The sequence below is a fragment of the Hyperolius riggenbachi genome, chromosome 3 (genome assembly GCF_040937935.1).
Source record: "Hyperolius riggenbachi isolate aHypRig1 chromosome 3, aHypRig1.pri, whole genome shotgun sequence".
Classification (NCBI taxonomy): Eukaryota; Metazoa; Chordata; class Amphibia; order Anura; family Hyperoliidae; genus Hyperolius; species Hyperolius riggenbachi.
Genome location: NC_090648.1, coordinates 4,496,951 through 4,516,591, shown reverse-complemented (window position 1 = coordinate 4,516,591; position 19,641 = coordinate 4,496,951). Strand labels below are relative to the sequence as shown.

The 19,641-nt window shown below is 46.2% G+C and overlaps 2 protein-coding genes and 1 long non-coding RNA gene across 3 annotated transcripts in view; 1 reads left to right on the top strand and 2 right to left on the bottom strand.

The window, feature by feature from the left end:
* LOC137560823 (asialoglycoprotein receptor 1-like) overlaps positions 1 to 4,685 on the bottom strand; it is a 35,513-nt gene extending 30,828 nt beyond the window's left edge. Inside the window, exon 1 of the mRNA XM_068271957.1 lies at positions 4,625 to 4,685. The gene's annotated coding sequence lies outside the window, so the exon portion shown is untranslated. The remainder of the gene's footprint in view (positions 1 to 4,624) is intronic.
* The window catches only part of LOC137560825 (asialoglycoprotein receptor 1-like), a 216,960-nt gene that overhangs the window by 38,631 nt on the left and 158,688 nt on the right, over positions 1 to 19,641 (top strand). The gene's annotated exons all lie outside the window — the stretch shown is intronic.
* LOC137560822 (uncharacterized) overlaps positions 5,377 to 19,641 on the bottom strand; it is a 64,677-nt gene continuing 50,412 nt past the window's right edge. The window contains exons 3-4 of the long non-coding RNA XR_011029833.1: positions 6,459 to 6,519; positions 5,377 to 5,484 (exon numbers count right to left, since the gene is read on the bottom strand). This is a non-coding gene — a long non-coding RNA (uncharacterized lncRNA). The remainder of the gene's footprint in view (positions 5,485 to 6,458; positions 6,520 to 19,641) is intronic.

The following is a 19,641-nucleotide window of genomic DNA, read 5'->3' as shown; positions in this document are numbered from 1 at the left end:
TGTCCCTTGCACCCACTGCCATCCCTTGCACCCGCTGCAACCACTGCCATCCCTTGCTCCCGCTGCACCCACTGCCATCCCTTGCTCCCGCTGCACCCACTGCTGTCCCTTGCACCCGCTGCACCCACTGCTGTCCCTTGCACCCACTGCCATCCCTTGCACCCGCTGCAACCACTGCCATCCCTTGCTCCCGCTGCACCCACTGATATCCCTTGCTCCCGCTGCACCCACTGCTGTCCCTTGCACCCGCTGCACCCACTGCCGTCCCTTGCAACCGCTGTCCCCACTGCTGTCCCCTGCACCTGCTGCACCCACTGCCATCCCTTGCTCCCGCTGCACCCACTGCTGTCCCTTGCACCCACTGCCGTCCCTTGCAACCGCTGCACCCTCTGCTATCCCTTGCACCTGCTGCACCCACTGCCGTCACTTTCACCCGCTGCAACCACTGCCATCCCTTGCTCCCGCTGCACCCACTGCCATCCCTTGCTCCCGCTGCGCCCACTGCTGTCCCTTGCACCCGCTGCACCCACTGCCGTCCCTTGCACCCGCTGCACCCACTGCTGTCCCTTGCACCCACTGCACCCACTGCCGTCCCTTGCACCCGCTGCACCCTCTGCTATCCCTTCCACCCGCTGCACCCTCTGCCGTCCCTTGCAACCGCTGCACCCTCTGCCGTCCCTTGCAACCGCTGTCCCCACTGCCATCCCTTGCACCTGCTGCACCCACTGCCCTCACTTTCACCCGCTGCACCCACTGCCCTCCCTTGCATCTGCTGCACCCACTGCCGTCCCTTGCACCCACTGCACCCTCTGCTATCCCTTGCACCCGCTGCACCCTCTGCCGTCCCTTGCAACCGCTGCACCCTCTGCCGTCCCTTGCAACCGCTGTCCCCACTGCCATCCCTTGCACCTGCTGCACCCACTGCCCTCACTTTCACCCGCTGCACCCACTGCCATCCCTTGCTCCCGCTGCACCCACTGCTGTCCCCTGCACCCGCTGCACCCACTGCCATCCCTTGCACCCGCTGCACTCACTGCCGTCCCTTGCACCCGCTACACCCACTGCCGTCCCTTGCACCCACTGCACCCACTGCCATCCCTTGCTCCCGCTGCACCCACTGCTGTCCTTTGCACCCGCTGCACCCTCTGCCGTCCCTTGCACCCGCTGCACCCTCTGCTATCCCTTGCACCCGCTGCACCCACTGCCATCCCTTGCACCCGCTGCACCCACTGCCATCCCTTGCTCCCGCTGCACCCACTGCCATCCCTTGCACCCGCTGCACCCACTGCCGTCCCTTGCACCCACTGCTGTCCCTTGCACCCACTGCTGTCCCCTGCACCCGCTGCACCCACTGCCATCCCTTGCACCTGCTGCACCCACTGCCCTCCCTTGCACCCGCTGCACCCACGGCCCTCCCTTGCACCCGCTGCACCCACTGCCCTCACTTTCACCCGCTGCACCCACTGCTGTCCCCTGCACCCGCTGCACCCACTGCTGTCCCTTGCACCCGCTGCACCCACTGCTGTCCCCTGCACCCACTGCTGTCCCCTGCACCCGCTGCACCCACTGCCATCCCTTGCACCCGCTGCACCCACTGCCATCCCTTGCTCCCGCTGCACCTACTGCCGCCCATGGCACCTGCTGTCCCCACTGCCATCCCTTGCACCCACTGCCATCCCTTGCTCCCGCTGCACCCACTGCTGTCCCTTGCACCCACTGCTGTCCCCTGCACCCGCTGCACCCACTGCCATCCCTTGCACCTGCTGCACCCACTGCCCTCCCTTGCATCCACTGCACCCACTGCCCTCCCTTGCATCCGCTGTCCCCACTGCCCTCACTTTCACCCGCTGCACCTACTGCCGTCCATGGCACCTGCTGCACCCACTGCCATCCCTTGCACCTGCTGCACCCACTGCTGTCCCCTGCACTCGCTGCACCCACTGCCGTCCCTTACACCCGCTGCACCCACTGCCGTACCTTGCACCCGCTGCACCCACTGCCGTCCCTTGCACCCGCTGCACCCACTGCCGTACCTTGCACCTGCTGCACCTACTGCCGTCCCTTGCACCCACTGCTGTCCCTTGCACCCGCTGCATCCACTGCCGTCACTTGCACCTCATTTATTTAGTCCTTGTTTTGTTTTTATTTGCTTGTAAATATAATTGAGACTTTAACCCTGAGGAAGGGACCTGTGTATCACGAAATGCCAGCTTTGTGTCTCCATCAATAAACACTTATAATCTGAGAAGTGACAGCCTTTTCCATACATGCTGTGGGTTACAAAGGGGGTGTTGTCAGCAGCATTGAACATGTGGATTGAGCAGGGCTATATTATACTGACATGAAGCAAGGGTGTGAGGGCGACCTGCAGATCAGGAACCCGCAGGACAATGCATTACAGAATCAAGATACAAAAGAAGGTGGTAAATACAGGAAGAAACAACAGGACATGGTACAGGGTCCAGGAGGCCAGGCCGAGAGCAGAAAGCCGAGGCCAAGTACTAACTGAGGCTGTGGTACGGTGTCACGGAGGGTCCAATCTTTAAAGAGACACTGAAGTCTATTTTTTTTTACCTTATTTTCTTATAAAGTCCTCTTCAGCATTACATTCTAAGTTGATTTGCCGCATTCCAGCTGCAGAACGAGTGATTTATGGCCCAGAGATACCCCTGCAAAGTTCCAGGGCTGGCAGATTTTATTTCCTGGTAGAGGCGGAGCCTTGCGCTGTAGCTCTGCCTCCTCTCCAGTCAATCTCCACCTCTCCCCGCCCCTCTCAGTCTTCTCTCACTGAAGAGGAGGAGAGAGTAGGCAGAGCTACTATGCAAAGCTCCGCCTCCCCCGGGCAGCAAGATCTGCGACCTACAAAGTCATGGAACTTCGCAGGTCTATTTCTAAGCCATAATAAATTAGAATTTAATACTGAAGAGGACTGGATAAGAAAATAAGGTAAAAAAAAAATGAGACTTCAGTGTCTCTTAAGTTGGAAGTCCACAGTGTGTAACTTAAAGAGAGTCTGAAGCCTTATAAATGACCTGTTTTTATTTCAGAATGCTCTTTAGCCGTAAGAACAAAGATAATTTGCCGCATCCCTGTGGCCGTACAAGGGCTTTATCACCCCCCTTCCCCCGGGCAGAATCCTCCGGTACTTCCTGAAGGAGGCAGAGCTTTGTGCTGTAGCTCCGCCTCCAGTCCAAACAATCACTGCAGATTGACGCCTCTCCCCGCCCCTCTCTTTGAAAGAAGACTGAGAGGGGTGGGGAGAGGCAGTGATCAGCCGTGATTGAATGGACTGGAGGCGGAGCTACAGCACAACGCTCTGCCTCCCCCGGGCAGCAAAATCTGCGACTTTGAAAGTCATAGGATGTTGCCCCGGGGTTTGGGTGGATAAAGACTTCCTACGGCCGCAGGGATGCGGCGAATCATCTTTGCTCTTAAGGCTAAAGAGCATTCTGAAGTAAAAACAGGTAATTTACCTGATGTCTGCAGCCACACAGGCGGTGTATGAGATGTAGCTTCTTAGTGGCTTCTAAAGGCTATGATTGAGAATGATGAGGACAATGAAGAGGCCATCACAGACCACGCATTGTCCCCAGTTCAGGGCCGGATTTAGGCCAAGGCCACCTAGGCCATGGCCTAGGGCACCACAGAACCAAGGCCACCAAAGCAGCAGGCTGAACTTATGCAGCATTTGCAATCTTGCAAATCCTGCAATGCAGGGAGATCAGGCGAGCACCTGACCGTAGTACTCTGCTGCCAACCCCCTGTGCAGCAGCCCCCTTGCTTGCTGTACACATTTGCATTGTGGCCGGCGGCTATGGACTTGGGCAGCATTGGAGACAGAGGGGAAGAGGAAGCTTCTGCACTGGAGACGAGCTGAGAGATGAGTGACACTGATGGCTGCTGCGGTGTGATGGTGAGCTGGCTACCTATACTGAAGGGGGTGGGGAAAAGGAGGGATTAAGAGAGTCATCTGGCTACCTATACTAGAAGGAAAGGGGGAGGAGTCATTTGGCTACATATACTAGAGGGAGAGGGGGTTCATCAGGTTACTTATACTAGAGGGAAAGGGGGAGGGGTCATTTGGCTACATATACTAGAGGGAGAGGGGGAGGAGTCATTTGGCTACATATACTAGAGGGAGAGGGGGAGGAGTTATTTGGCTACATATACTAGAGGGAGAGGGGGAGGAGTTATTTGGCTACATATACTAGAGGGAGAGGGGGAGGAGTCATTTGGCTACATATACTGAAGGGGGGCGGCTGGTGACAGTGGCCTTGGGCGGAAAAGAGTAGAAATCCGGCCCTGACCCAGTTACAATAAGATCCCCCGATATCCTGCTTACCTCGGAAGGCTATGATGAGGATGGTGAGGACAATGAAGAGGCCACCACAGACCACGCATTGTCCCCAGTTACTATCCCCCGATATCCTGCTTACCTCGGAAGGCCATGATGAGGATGGTGAGGACAATGAAGAGGCCACCACAGACCACGCATTGTCCCCAGTTACTATCCCCCGATATCCTGCTTACCTCGGAAGGCCATGATGAAGATGGTGAGGACAATGAAGAGGCCACCACAGACCACGCATTGTCCCCAGTTACTATCCCCCGATATCCTGCTTACCTCGGAAGGCTATGATGAGGATGATGAGGACAATGAAGAGGCCACCACAGACCACGCATTGTCCCCAGTTACTATCCCCGATATCCTGCTTACCTCAGAAGGCTATGATGAGGATGATGACAATGGAGAGGCCACCACAGAGCAAGCATTGTCCCCAGTTACTATCCGCCGATATCCTGCTTACCTCGGAAGGCTATGATGAGGATGATGAGGACATTGGAGAGGCCACAACAGACCACGCATTGTCCCCAGTTACTATCCCCCGATATCCTGCTTACCTCGGAAGGCTATGATGAGGATGATGAGGACAATGAAGAGGCCACCACAGACCACGCATTGTCCCCAGTTACTATCCCTCGATATCCTGCTTACCTCGGAAGGCTATGATGAGGATGATGAGGACAATGAAGAGGCCACCACAGACCACGCATTGTCCCCAGTTACTATCCCCCGATATCCTACTTACCTCTGAAGGCTATGATGAGGATGATGAGGACAATGGAGAGGCCACCACAGACCACGCATTGTCCCCAGTTACTATCCCCCGATATCCTGCTTACCTCTGAAGGCTATGATGAGGATGATGAGGACAATGGAGGCCACCACAGACCACGCATTGTCCCCAGTTACTATCCCCCGATATCCTGCTTACCTCTGAAGGCTATGATGAGGATGATGAGGACAATAAAGAGGCCACCACAGACCACACATTGTCCCCAGTTACTATCCCCCGATATCCTGCTTACCTCGGAAGGCTATGATGAGGATGATGAGGACAATGAAGAGGCCACCACAGACCACGCACAGCGCCCACAGGAGGCGGGAGGAGGGCTGGGGTACCCATGACTTCATCTTCAGATCTGGGTGGAGAAAGAAGACAACAATAGACCAGTCAATGTCCTTTCTCAGCTGCTGGATGTGTCCAACTGTCCATCTATCTCTCTTCATTGGAGGGGGAGGAGTCATGATCTATTTTAGATTTTTATTACTGTCTGTGCCCTGAATGTGGAGCATACCCTCACTTCCTGTAATAAGGGTCCTTGTCTGGTTAGCGAGTACGTGTTTTGCAGGCAGTGGGGTCTATTCGCTGGTCTGTTGCCCCTTTGTCAGCACAGCCCATTTATCTGAGGGTGTAAAAAGCACAATTTGCCGCTGAGGAAAGAAACTGATTTATGCACGACTGTGCTCTCTTTGTTTAAAGGATAAAAAGCAGAATTTGCACAGCTGGAATATCAGTTTGTAGGGAATGAAGTCTTTGCTTGCACTCACTAGGATGTCACCTAGAAGACTTCAGCAAGGTTTCAGGTCGCTACCTCATTTGCTATCTTTGGGTCCTGCACACTTATCCAAGTTCTTTCACAGGCGTACACCTCGCACACACATATGAGGACTGTTTCCACTGGGATTAGGAATCAGTAGTTCAGGGTTTTGTGCTGTACAGATGCATCAATAGCCTAGAACCTAGCGATGCGTCTGTTCCCAGAAGGAGGGAAGTCACGCAGTGCATGTTGTTCTGGTGGGCAGGGTGAGTACAAAACAATGCACTCAGGGGTCAGTTGTAAGTCGCTGAGGATTTTATGCTGGATCTTTGGACTACGTCAGGGGGGTCCAGTACACACACTAGACTCTTATCTGAGGTGACCCTCATTAGCTGCCCTGGCCAAGTTTAATCCACTGCATGTATCGTTATCTACCCCAATCAGATCATCAAAATATTCACAAGATAATATGGCATTGATGTAGCTAGATCATCAAACCATAAAACCTTCCTGCCCCCTGATGTCACCTCTTCCTACATTGAGAAGAGTCAGTGATTTCTTCTCCACACACTTACCCTCTTTGTCTTCAGACGTTTTCTGGAGGTACTGGAAATCTTCTAACTCTGTGTCCATCACCTGAGGAGGGAGAGCAATACCACACATGACAACATACATGGAGGAGAAACGTATGCTCTACAGGTGTCCAGCCTCTAGTGTACAGATATATACGTATGCTCTACAGATGTCCAGCCTCTAGTGTACAGATATATATACGTATGCTCTACAGGTGTCCAGCCTCTAGTGTACAGATATATACGTATGCTCTACAGGTGTCCAGCCTCTAGTACAGATATATACATATGCTCTACAGATGTCCAGCCTCTAGTACAGATATATACATATGCTCTACAGATGTCCAGCCTCTAGTGTACAGATATATACATATGCTCTACAGGTGTCCAGCCTCTAGTGTACAGATATATACGTATGCTCTACAGGTGTCCAGCCTCTAGTGTACAGATATATACGTATGCTCTACAGATGTCCAGCCTCTAGTGTACAGATATATACGTATGCTCTACAGATGTCCAGCCTCTAGTGTACAGATATATATGTATGCTCTACAGATGTCCAGCCTCTAGTGTACAGATATATACAGTACGTATGCTCTACAGGTGTCCAGCCTCTAGTGTACAGATATATACGTATGCTCTACAGATGTCCAGCCTCTAGTGTACAGATATAAACGTATGCTCTATAGATGTCCAACCTCTAGTGTACAGATATATACGTATGCTCTACAGATGTCCAGCCTCTAGTGTACAGATGTATACGTATGCTCTACAGGTGTCCAGCCTCTAGTGTACAGATATATACGTATGCTCTACAGGTGTCCAGCCTCTAGTACAGATATATACGTATGTACAACAGGTGTCCAGCCTCTAGTACAGATATATACGTATGCTCTACAGGTGTCTAGCCTCTAGTACAGATATATACGTATGTACAACAGGTGTCCAGCCTCTAGTACAGATATATACGTATGCTCTACAGATGTCCAGCCTCTAGTGTACAGATATATACGTATGCTCTACAGATGTCCAGCCTCTAGTGTACAGATATATACGTATGCTCTACAGATGTCCAGCCTCTAGTACAGATATATACGTATGCTCCACAGATATCCAGCCTCTAGTGTACAGATATATACGTATGCTCTACAGATGTCCAGCCTCTAGTGTACAGATATATACGTATGCTCTACAGATGTCCAGCCTCTAGTGTACAGATATATACGTACGCTCTACAGGTGTTCAGCCTCTAGTTTACAGATATATAGGTATGCTCTACAGGTGTCCAGCCTCTAGTATAGATATATATGTATGCTCTACAGGTGTCCAGCCTCTAGTGTACAGATATATACGTATGCTCTACAGATGTCCAGCCTCTAGTACAGATATATACATATGCTCTACAGATGTCCAGCCTCTAGTGCAGATATATACATATGCTCTACAGATGTCCAGCCTCTAGTGTACAGATATATACGTATGCTCTACAGATGTCCAGCCTCTAGTGTACAGATATATACGTATGCTCTACAGGTGTCCAGCCTCTAGTGTACATATATATACGTATGCTCTACAGATGTCCAGCCTCTATATACGTATGCTCTACAGGTGTCCAGCCTCTAGTGTACATATATATACGTATGCTCTACAGATGTCCAGCCTCTATATACGTATGCTCTACAGGTGTCCAGCCTCTAGTACAGATATATATGTATGCTCTACAGGTGTCCAGCCTCTATATACGTATGCTCTACAGATGTCCAGCCTCTAGTGTACAGATATATATGTATGCTCTACAGATGTCCAGCCTCTAGTGTACAGATATATATGTATGCTCTACAGATGTCCAGCCTCTAGTGTACAGATATATATGTATGCTCTACAGATGTCCAGCCTCTAGTGTACAGATATATATGTATGCTCTACAGGTGTCCAGCCTCTAGTGTACAGATATATACGTATGCTCTACAGATGTCCAGCCTCTAGTGTACAGATATATACGTATGCTCTACAGATGTCCAGCCTCTAGTACAGATATATACGTATGCTCTACAGATGTCCAGCCTCTAGTACAGATATATACGTATGCTCTACAGATGTCCAGCCTCTAGTGTACAGATATATACGTATGCTCTACAGATGCCCAGCCTCTAGTACAGATGTATACATATGCTCTACAGATGTCCAGCCTCTAGTGTACAGATATATACGTATGCTCTACAGCTGTCCAGCCTCTAGTGTACAGATATATACAGTACGTATACTCTACAGATGTCCAGCCTCTAGTGTACAGATATATATGTATGCTCTACAGATGTCCAGCCTCTAGTACAGATATATACGTATGCTCTACAGATGTCCAGCCTCTAGTACAGATATATATGTACGCTCTACAGATGTCCAGCCTCTAGTGTACAGATATATATATGTATGCTCTACAGCTGTCCAGCCTCTAGTGTACAGATATATACGTATGCTCTACAGATGTCCAGCCTCTAGTACAGATATATATGTATGCTCTACAGATGTCCAGCCTCTAGTGTACAGATATATACGTAAGCTCTACAGGTGTCCAGCCTCTAGTGTACAGATATATACGTATGCTCTACAGGTGTCCAGCCTCTAGTGTACAGATATATATGTATGCTCTACAGGTGTCCAGCCTCTAGTGTACAGATATATACGTATGCTCTACAGATGTCCAGCCTCTAGTGTACAGATATATATGTATGCTCTACAGATGTCCAGCCTCTAGTGTACAGATATATACGTATGCTCTACAGGTGTCCAGCCTCTAGTGTACAGATATATATGTATGCTCTACAGGTGTCCAGCCTCTAGTGTACAGATATATACGTATGCTCTACAGATGTCCAGCCTCTAGTGTACAGATATATATACACGTATGCTCTACAGATGTCCAGCCTCTAGTGTACAGATATATATACGTATGCTCTACAGATATCCAGCCTCTAGTGTACAGATATATACGTATGCTCCACAGATGTCCAGCCTCTAGTACAGATATATACGTATGCTCCACAGATGTCCAGCCTCTAGTACAGATGTATATATACGTATGCTCCACAGATGTCCAGCCTCTAGTGTACAGATATATACGTATGCTCTACAGATATCCAGCCTCTAGTGTACAGACATATACATATGCTCTACAGATGTCCAGCCTCTAATACAGATATATACGTATGCTCTACAGATGTCCAGCCTCTAGTGTACAGATATATATACGTATGCTCTACAGATGTCCAGCCTCTAGTGTAGATATATACATATGCTCCACAGATGTCCAGCCTCCAGTGTACAGATATATACGTATGCTCTACAGGTGTCTAGCCTCTAGTGTACAGATATATACGTATGCTCTACAGGTGTCCAGCCTCTAGTGTACAGATATATACGTATGCTCTACAGGTGTCCAGCCTCTATATACGTATGCTCTACAGATGTCCAGCCTCTAGTACAGATATATACGTATGCTCTACAGATGTCCAGCCTCTAGTGTACAGATATATAGGTATGCTCTACAGATGTCCAGCCTCTATATACGTATGCTCTACAGATGTCCAGCCTCTAGTACAGATATATACGTATGCTCTACAGATGTCTAGCCTCTAGTGTACAGATATATACGTATGCTCTACAGATGTCCAGCCTCTAGTGTACAGATATATAAGTATGCTCTACAGGTGTCCAGCCTCTAGTACAGATATATATGTACGCTCTACAGATGTCCAGCCTCTATATACGTATGCTGTACAGATGTCCAGCCTCTAGTACAGATATATACGTATGATCTACAGATGTCCAGCCTCTAGTACAGATATATACGTATGATCTACAGATGTCCAGCCTCTAGTACAGATATATACGTATGCTCTACAGGTGTCCAGCCTCTAGTACAGATATATACGTATGCTCTACAGGTGTCCAACCTCTAGTGTACAGATATATATGTATGCTCTACAGATGTCCAGCCTCTAGTGTACAGATATATATGTATGCTCTACAGGTGTCCAACCTCTAGTACAGATATATACGTATGCTCTACAGGTGTCCAGCCTCTAGTACAGATATATACGTATGCTCTACAGATGTCCAGCCTCCAGTGTACAGATATATACGTATGCTTTACAGGTGTCCAGCCTCTAGTGTACAGATATATACGTATGCTCTACAGATGTCCAGCCTCTAATGTACAGATATATACGTATGCTCTACAGATGTCCAGCCTCTAGTGTACAGATATATACGTATGCTCTACAGGGGTCCAGCCTCTAGTGTACAGATATATATGTATGCTCTACAGATGTCCAGCCTCTATATACGTATGCTCTACAGGTGTCCAGCCTCTAGTACAGATATATATATGCTCTACAGGTGTTCAGCCTATAGTACAGATATATAAGTATGCTCTACAGATGTCCAGCCTCTAGTACAGATATATATGTATGCTCTACAGGTGTCCAGCCTCTAGTACAGATATATATGTATGATCTACAGGTGTCCAGCCTCTAGTACAGATATATACGTATGCTCTACAGGTGTCCAGCCTCTAGTACAGATATATACGTATGCTCTACAGGTGTCCAGCCTCTAGTGTACAGATATATATACGTATGCTCTACAGATGTCCAGCCTCTAGTACAGATATATACATATGCTCTACAGGTGTCCAGCCTCTAGTGTACAGATATATACGTATGCTTTACAGGTGTCCAGCCTCTAGTGTACAGATGTATACGTATGCTCTACAGGTGTCCAGCCTCTAGTGTACAGATATATACGTATGCTCTACAGGTGTCCAGCCTCTAGTGTACAGATATATATGTATGCTCTACAGATGTCCAGCCTCTAGTGTACAGATATATACGTATGCTCTACAGATGTCCAGCCTCTAGTACAGATATATACGTATGCTCTACAGGTGTCCAACCTCTAGTACAGATATATACGTATGCTCTACAGGTGTCCAGCCTCTAGTGTACAGATATATACGTATGCTCTACAGATGTCCAGCCTCTAGTGTACAGATATATACGTATGCTCTACAGATGTCCAGCCTCTAGTGTACAGATATATATGTATGCTCTACAGGTGTCCAGCCTCTAGTGTACAGATATATACGTATGCTCCACAGATGTCCAGCCTCTAGTACAGATGTATATATACGTATGCTCCACAGATGTCCAGCCTCTAGTGTACAGATATATACGTATGCTCTACAGATATCCAGCCTCTAGTGTACAGACATATACATATGCTCTACAGATGTCCAGCCTCTAATACAGATATATACGTATGCTCTACAGATGTCCAGCCTCTAGTGTACAGATATATATACGTATGCTCTACAGATGTCCAGCCTCTAGTGTAGATATATACATATGCTCCACAGATGTCCAGCCTCCAGTGTACAGATATATACGTATGCTCTACAGGTGTCTAGCCTCTAGTGTACAGATATATACGTATGCTCTACAGGTGTCCAGCCTCTAGTGTACAGATATATACGTATGCTCTACAGGTGTCCAGCCTCTAGTGTACAGATATATATGTATGCTCTACAAGTGTCCAGCCTCTAGTGTACAGATATATACGTATGCTCTACAGATGTCCAGCCTCTATATACGTATGCTCTACAGATGTCCAGCCTCTAGTACAGATATATACGTATGCTCTACAGATGTCCAGCCTCTAGTGTACAGATATATAGGTATGCTCTACAGATGTCCAGCCTCTATATACGTATGCTCTACAGATGTCCAGCCTCTAGTACAGATATATACGTATGCTCTACAGATGTCTAGCCTCTAGTGTACAGATATATACGTATGCTCTACAGATGTCCAGCCTCTAGTGTACAGATATATAAGTATGCTCTACAGGTGTCCAGCCTCTAGTACAGATATATATGTACGCTCTACAGATGTCCAGCCTCTATATACGTATGCTGTACAGATGTCCAGCCTCTAGTACAAATATATACGTATGATCTACAGATGTCCAGCCTCTAGTACAGATATATACGTATGATCTACAGATGTCCAGCCTCTAGTACAGATATATACGTATGCTCTACAGGTGTCCAGCCTCTAGTACAGATATATACGTATGCTCTACAGATGTCCAGCCTCTAGTACAGATATATACGTATGATCTACAGATGTCCAGCCTCTAGTACAGATATATACGTATGCTCTACAGGTGTCCAACCTCTAGTGTACAGATATATATGTATGCTCTACAGATGTCCAGCCTCTAGTGTACAGATATATATGTATGCTCTACAGGTGTCCAACCTCTAGTACAGATATATACGTATGCTCTACAGGTGTCCAGCCTCTAGTACAGATATATACGTATGCTCTACAGATGTCCAGCCTCTAGTGTACAGATATATACGTATGCTTTACAGGTGTCCAGCCTCTAGTGTACAGATATATACGTATGCTCTACAGATGTCCAGCCTCTAATGTACAGATATATACGTATGCTCTACAGATGTCCAGCCTCTAGTGTACAGATATATACGTATGCTCTACAGATGTCCAGCCTCTATATACGTATGCTCTACAGGTGTCCAGCCTCTAGTACAGATATATATATGCTCTACAGGTGTTCAGCCTATAGTACAGATATATAAGTATGCTCTACAGATGTCCAGCCTCTAGTACAGATATATATGTATGCTCTACAGGTGTCCAGCCTCTAGTACAGATATATATGTATGATCTACAGGTGTCCAGCCTCTAGTACAGATATATACGTATGCTCTACAGGTGTCCAGCCTCTAGTACAGATATATACGTATGCTCTACAGGTGTCCAGCCTCTAGTGTACAGATATATACGTATGCTTTACAGGTGTCCAGCCTCTAGTGTACAGATGTATACGTATGCTCTACAGGTGTCCAGCCTCTAGTGTACAGATATATACGTATGCTCTACAGGTGTCCAGCCTCTAGTGTACAGATATATACGTATGCTCTACAGATGTCCAGCCTCTAGTGTACAGATATATACATATGCTCTACAGATGTCCAGCCTCTAGTACAGATATATACGTATGCTCTACAGATGTCCAGCCTCTAGTGTACAGATATATACGTATGCTCTACAGATGTCCAGCCTCTAGTGTACAGATATATACGTATGCTCTACAGATGTCCAGCCTCTAGTACAGATATATACGTATGCTCTACAGGTGTCCAACCTCTAGTACAGATATATACGTATGCTCTACAGGTGTCCAGCCTCTAGTGTACAGATATATACGTATGCTCTACAGATGTCCAGCCTCTAGTGTACAGATATATACGTATGCTCTACAGATGTCCAGCCTCTAGTGTACAGATATATATGTATGCTCTACAGGTGTCCAGCCTCTAGTGTACAGATATATACGTATGCTCTACAGATGTCCAGCCTCTATATACGTATGCTCTACAGGTGTCCAGCCTCTAGTACAGATATATATGTATGCTCTACAGGTGTTCAGCCTCTAGTACAGATATATATGTATGATCTACAGGTGTCCAGCCTCTAGTACAGATATATACGTATGCTCTACAGGTGTCCAGCCTCTAGTACAGATATATACGTATGCTCTACAGGTGTCCAGCCTCTTGTACAGATATATACGTATGCTTTACAGGTGTCCAGCCTCTAGTGTACAAATATATACGTATGCTCTACAGGTGTCCAGCCTCTAGTGTACAGATATATACGTATGCTCTACAGATGTCCAGCCTCTAGTACAGATATATATGTATGCTCTACAGGTGTCCAGCCTCTAGTGCACAGATATATACGTATGATCTACAAGTGTCCAGCCTCAAGTACAGATATATACCGGGCAGCATGGTGGCGTAGTGGTTAGCTCTCTCGCCTTGCAGCGCTGGGTCCCTGGTTCGAATCCCAGCCAGGGCACTATCTGCAAAGAGTTTGTATGTTCTCTCCGTGTCTGTGTGGGTTTCCTCCGGGCACTCCGGTTTCCTCCCACATTCCAAAAACATACGGATAAGTTAATTGGCTCCCCCTAAAAAAAATTGGCCCTAGACTACAGTACTTACACTACATAATATAGACATATGGCAATGGTAGGGATTAGATTGTGAGCTCCTTTGAGGGACAGTTAGTGACAATATATATATACACTGTACAGCGCTGCGTAATATGTCGGCGCTATATAAATACTAAAAATAATAATAATAATAATAATAATAATATACGTATGCTCTACAGGTGTCCAGCCTCTAGTGTACAGATATATAGATATGCTCTACAGATGTCCAGTCTCTAGTGTACAGATATATACGTATGCTCTACAGGTGTCCAGCCTCTAGTACAGATATATACGTATGCTCTACAGGTGTCCAGCCTCTAGTGTACAGATATATAGATATGCTCTACAGATGTCCAGCCTCTAGTGTACAGATATATAGGTATGCTCTACAGATGTCCAGTTTCTAGTACAGATATATACGTATTCTCTACAGGGGTCCAGCCTCTAGTGTACAGATATACACGTATGCTCTACAGATGTCCAGCCTCTAGTGTACAGATATATACGTATGCTCTACAGATGTCCAGCCTCTAGTGTACAGATATATACGTATGCTCTACAGATGTCCAGCCTCTAGAACAGATATATACGTATGCTCCACAGATATCCAGCCTCTAGTGTACAGATATATACATATGCTCTACAGATGTCCAGCCTCTAGTGTACAGATATATACGTATGCTCTACAGATGTCCAGCCTCTAGTGTACAGATATATATGTATGCTCTACAGATGTCCAGCCTCTAGTGTACAGATATATACGTATGCTCTACAGATGTCCAGCCTCTAGTGTACAGATATATCCGTATGCTCTACAGATGTCCAGCCTCTAGTGTACAGATATATACGTACGCTCTACAGGTGTTCAGCCTCTAGTTTACAGATATATAGGTATGCTCTACAGGTGTCCAGCCTCTAGTATAGATATATATGTATGCTCTACAGGTGTCCAGCCTCTAGTGTACAGATATATACGTATGCTCTACAGATGTCCAGCCTCTAGTACAGATATATACATATGCTCTACAGATGTCCAGCCTCTAGTGCAGATATATACATATGCTCTACAGATGTCCAGCCTCTAGTGTACAGATATATACGTATGCTCTACAGATGTCCAGCCTCTAGTGTACAGATATATACGTATGCTCTACAGGTGTCCAGCCTCTAGTGTACATATATATACGTATGCTCTACAGATGTCCAGCCTCTATATACGTATGCTCTACAGGTGTCCAGCCTCTAGTACAGATATATATGTATGCTCTACAGGTGTCCAGCCTCTATATACGTATGCTCTACAGATGTCCAGCCTCTAGTGTACAGATATATATGTATGCTCTACAGATGTCCAGCCTCTAGTGTACAGATATATATGTATGCTCTACAGATGTCCAGCCTCTAGTGTACAGATATATATGTATGCTCTACAGATGTCCAGCCTCTAGTGTACAGATATATATGTATGCTCTACAGGTGTCCAGCCTCTAGTGTACAGATATATACGTATGCTCTACAGATGTCCAGCCTCTAGTGTACAGATATATACGTATGCTCTACAGATGTCCAGCCTCTAGTACAGATATATACGTATGCTCTACAGATGTCCAGCCTCTAGTGTACAGATATATACGTATGCTCCACAGATGTCCAGCCTCTAGTACAGATATACACATATGCTCTACAGATGTCCAGCCTCTAGTGTACAGATATATACGTATGCTCTACAGCTGTCCAGCCTCTAGTGTACAGATATATATGTATGCTCTACAGATGTCCAGCCTCTAGTACAGATATATACGTATGCTCTACAGATGTCCAGCCTCTAGTACAGATATATATGTACGCTCTACAGATGTCCAGCCTCTAGTGTACAGATATATATATGTATGCTCTACAGATGTCCAGCCTCTAGTGTACAGATATATACGTATGCTCTACAGATGTCCAGCCTCTAGTACAGATATATATGTATGCTCTACAGATGTCCGGCCTCTAGTGTACAGATATATACGTAAGCTCTACAGGTGTCCAGCCTCTAGTGTACAGATATATACGTATGCTCTACAGGTGTCCAGCCTCTAGTGTACAGATATATATACACGTATGCTCTACAGATGTCCAGCCTCTAGTGTACAGATATATATGTATGCTCTACAGATGTCCAGCCTCTAGTGTACAGATATATACGTATGCTCTACAGGTGTCCAGCCTCTAGTGTACAGATATATATGTATGCTCTACAGGTGTCCAGCCTCTAGTGTACAGATATATACGTATGCTCTACAGATGTCCAGCCTCTAGTGTACAGATATATATACACGTATGCTCTACAGATGTCCAGCCTCTAGTGTACAGATATATATACGTATGCTCTACAGATATCCAGCCTCTAGTGTACAGATATATACGTATGCTCCACAGATGTCCAGCCTCTAGTGTACAGATATATACGTATGCTCCACAGATGTCCAGCCTCTAGTACAGATGTATATATACGTATGCTCCACAGATGTCCAGCCTCTAGTGTACAGATATATACGTATGCTCTACAGATATCCAACCTCTAGTGTACAGACATATACATATGCTCTACAGATGTCCAGCCTCTAATACAGATATATACGTATGCTCTACAGATGTCCAGCCTCTAGTGTACAGATATATATACGTATGCTCTACAGATGTCCAGCCTCTAGTGTAGATATATACATATGCTCCACAGATGTCCAGCCTCCAGTGTACAGATATATACGTATGCTCTACAGGTGTCTAGCCTCTAGTGTACAGATATATACGTATGCTCTACAGGTGTCCAGCCTCTAGTGTACAGATATATACGTATGCTCTACAGGTGTCCAGCCTCTAGTGTACAGATATATATGTATGCTCTACAAGTGTCCAGCCTCTAGTGTACAGATATATACGTATGCTCTACAGATGTCCAGCCTCTATATACGTATGCTCTACAGATGTCCAGCCTCTAGTACAGATATATACGTATGCTCTACAGATGTCCAGCCTCTAGTGTACAGATATATATGTATGCTCTACAGATGTCCAGCCTCTAGTGTACAGATATATACGTATGCTCTACAGGTGTCCAGCCTCTAGTGTACAGATATATATGTATGCTCTACAGGTGTCCAGCCTCTAGTGTACAGATATATACGTATGCTCTACAGATGTCCAGCCTCTAGTGTACAGATATATATACACGTATGCTCTACAGATGTCCAGCCTCTAGTGTACAGATATATATACGTATGCTCTACAGATATCCAGCCTCTAGTGTACAGATATATACGTATGCTCCACAGATGTCCAGCCTCTAGTGTACAGATATATACGTATGCTCCACAGATGTCCAGCCTCTAGTACAGATGTATATATACGTATGCTCCACAGATGTCCAGCCTCTAGTGTACAGATATATACGTATGCTCTACAGATATCCAACCTCTAGTGTACAGACATATACATATGCTCTACAGATGTCCAGCCTCTAATACAGATATATACGTATGCTCTACAGATGTCCAGCCTCTAGTGTACAGATATATATACGTATGCTCTACAGATGTCCAGCCTCTAGTGTAGATATATACATATGCTCCACAGATGTCCAGCCTCCAGTGTACAGATATATACGTATGCTCTACAGGTGTCTAGCCTCTAGTGTACAGATATATACGTATGCTCTACAGGTGTCCAGCCTCTAGTGTACAGATATATACGTATGCTCTACAGGTGTCCAGCCTCTAGTGTACAGATATATATGTATGCTCTACAAGTGTCCAGCCTCTAGTGTACAGATATATACGTATGCTCTACAGATGTCCAGCCTCTATATACGTATGCTCTACAGATGTCCAGCCTCTAGTACAGATATATACGTATGCTCTACAGATGTCCAGCCTCTAGTGTACAGATATATAGGTATGCTCTACAGATGTCCAGCCTCTATATACGTATGCTCTACAGATGTCCAGCCTCTAGTACAGATATATACGTATGCTCTACAGATGTCTAGCCTCTAGTGTACAGATATATACGTATGCTCTACAGATGTCCAGCCTCTAGTGTACAGATATATAAGTATGCTCTACAGGTGTCCAGCCTCTAGTACAGATATATATGTACGCTCTACAGATGTCCAGCCTCTATATACGTATGCTGTACAGATGTCCAACCTCTAGTACAGATATATACGTATGCTCTACAGGTGTCCAGCCTCTAGTGTACAGATATATACGTATGCTCTACAGATGTCCAGCCTCTAGTGTACAGATATATACGTATGCTCTACAGATGTCCAGCCTCTAGTGTACAGATATATATGTATGCTCTACAGGTGTCCAGCCTCTAGTGTACAGATATATACGTATGCTCTACAGATGTCCAGCCTCTATATACGTATGCTCTACAGGTGTCCAGCCTCTAGTACAGATATATATGTATGCTCTACAGGTGTTCAGCCTCTAGTACAGATATATATGTATGATCTACAGGTGTCCAGCCTCTAGTACAGATATATACGTATGCTCTACAGGTGTCCAGCCTCTAGTACAGATATATACGTATGCTCTACAGGTGTCCAGCCTCTTGTACAGATATATACGTATGCTTTACAGGTGTCCAGCCTCTAGTGTACAAATATATACGTATGCTCTACAGGTGTCCAGCCTCTAGTGTACAGATATATACGTATGCTCTACAGATGTCCAGCCTCTAGTACAGATATATATGTATGCTCTACAGGTGTCCAGCCTCTAGTGCACAGATATATACGTATGATCTACAAGTGTCCAGCCTCAAGTACAGATATATACCGGGCAGCATGGTGGCGTAGTGGTTAGCTCTCTCGCCTTGCAGCGCTGGGTCCCTGGTTCGAATCCCAGCCAGGGCACTATCTGCAAAGAGTTTGTATGTTCTCTCCGTGTCTGTGTGGGTTTCCTCCGGGCACTCCGGTTTCCTCCCACATTCCAAAAACATACGGATAAGTTAATTGGCTCCCCCTAAAAAAAATTGGCCCTAGACTACAGTACTTACACTACATAATATAGACATATGGCAATGGTAGGGATTAGATTGTGAGCTC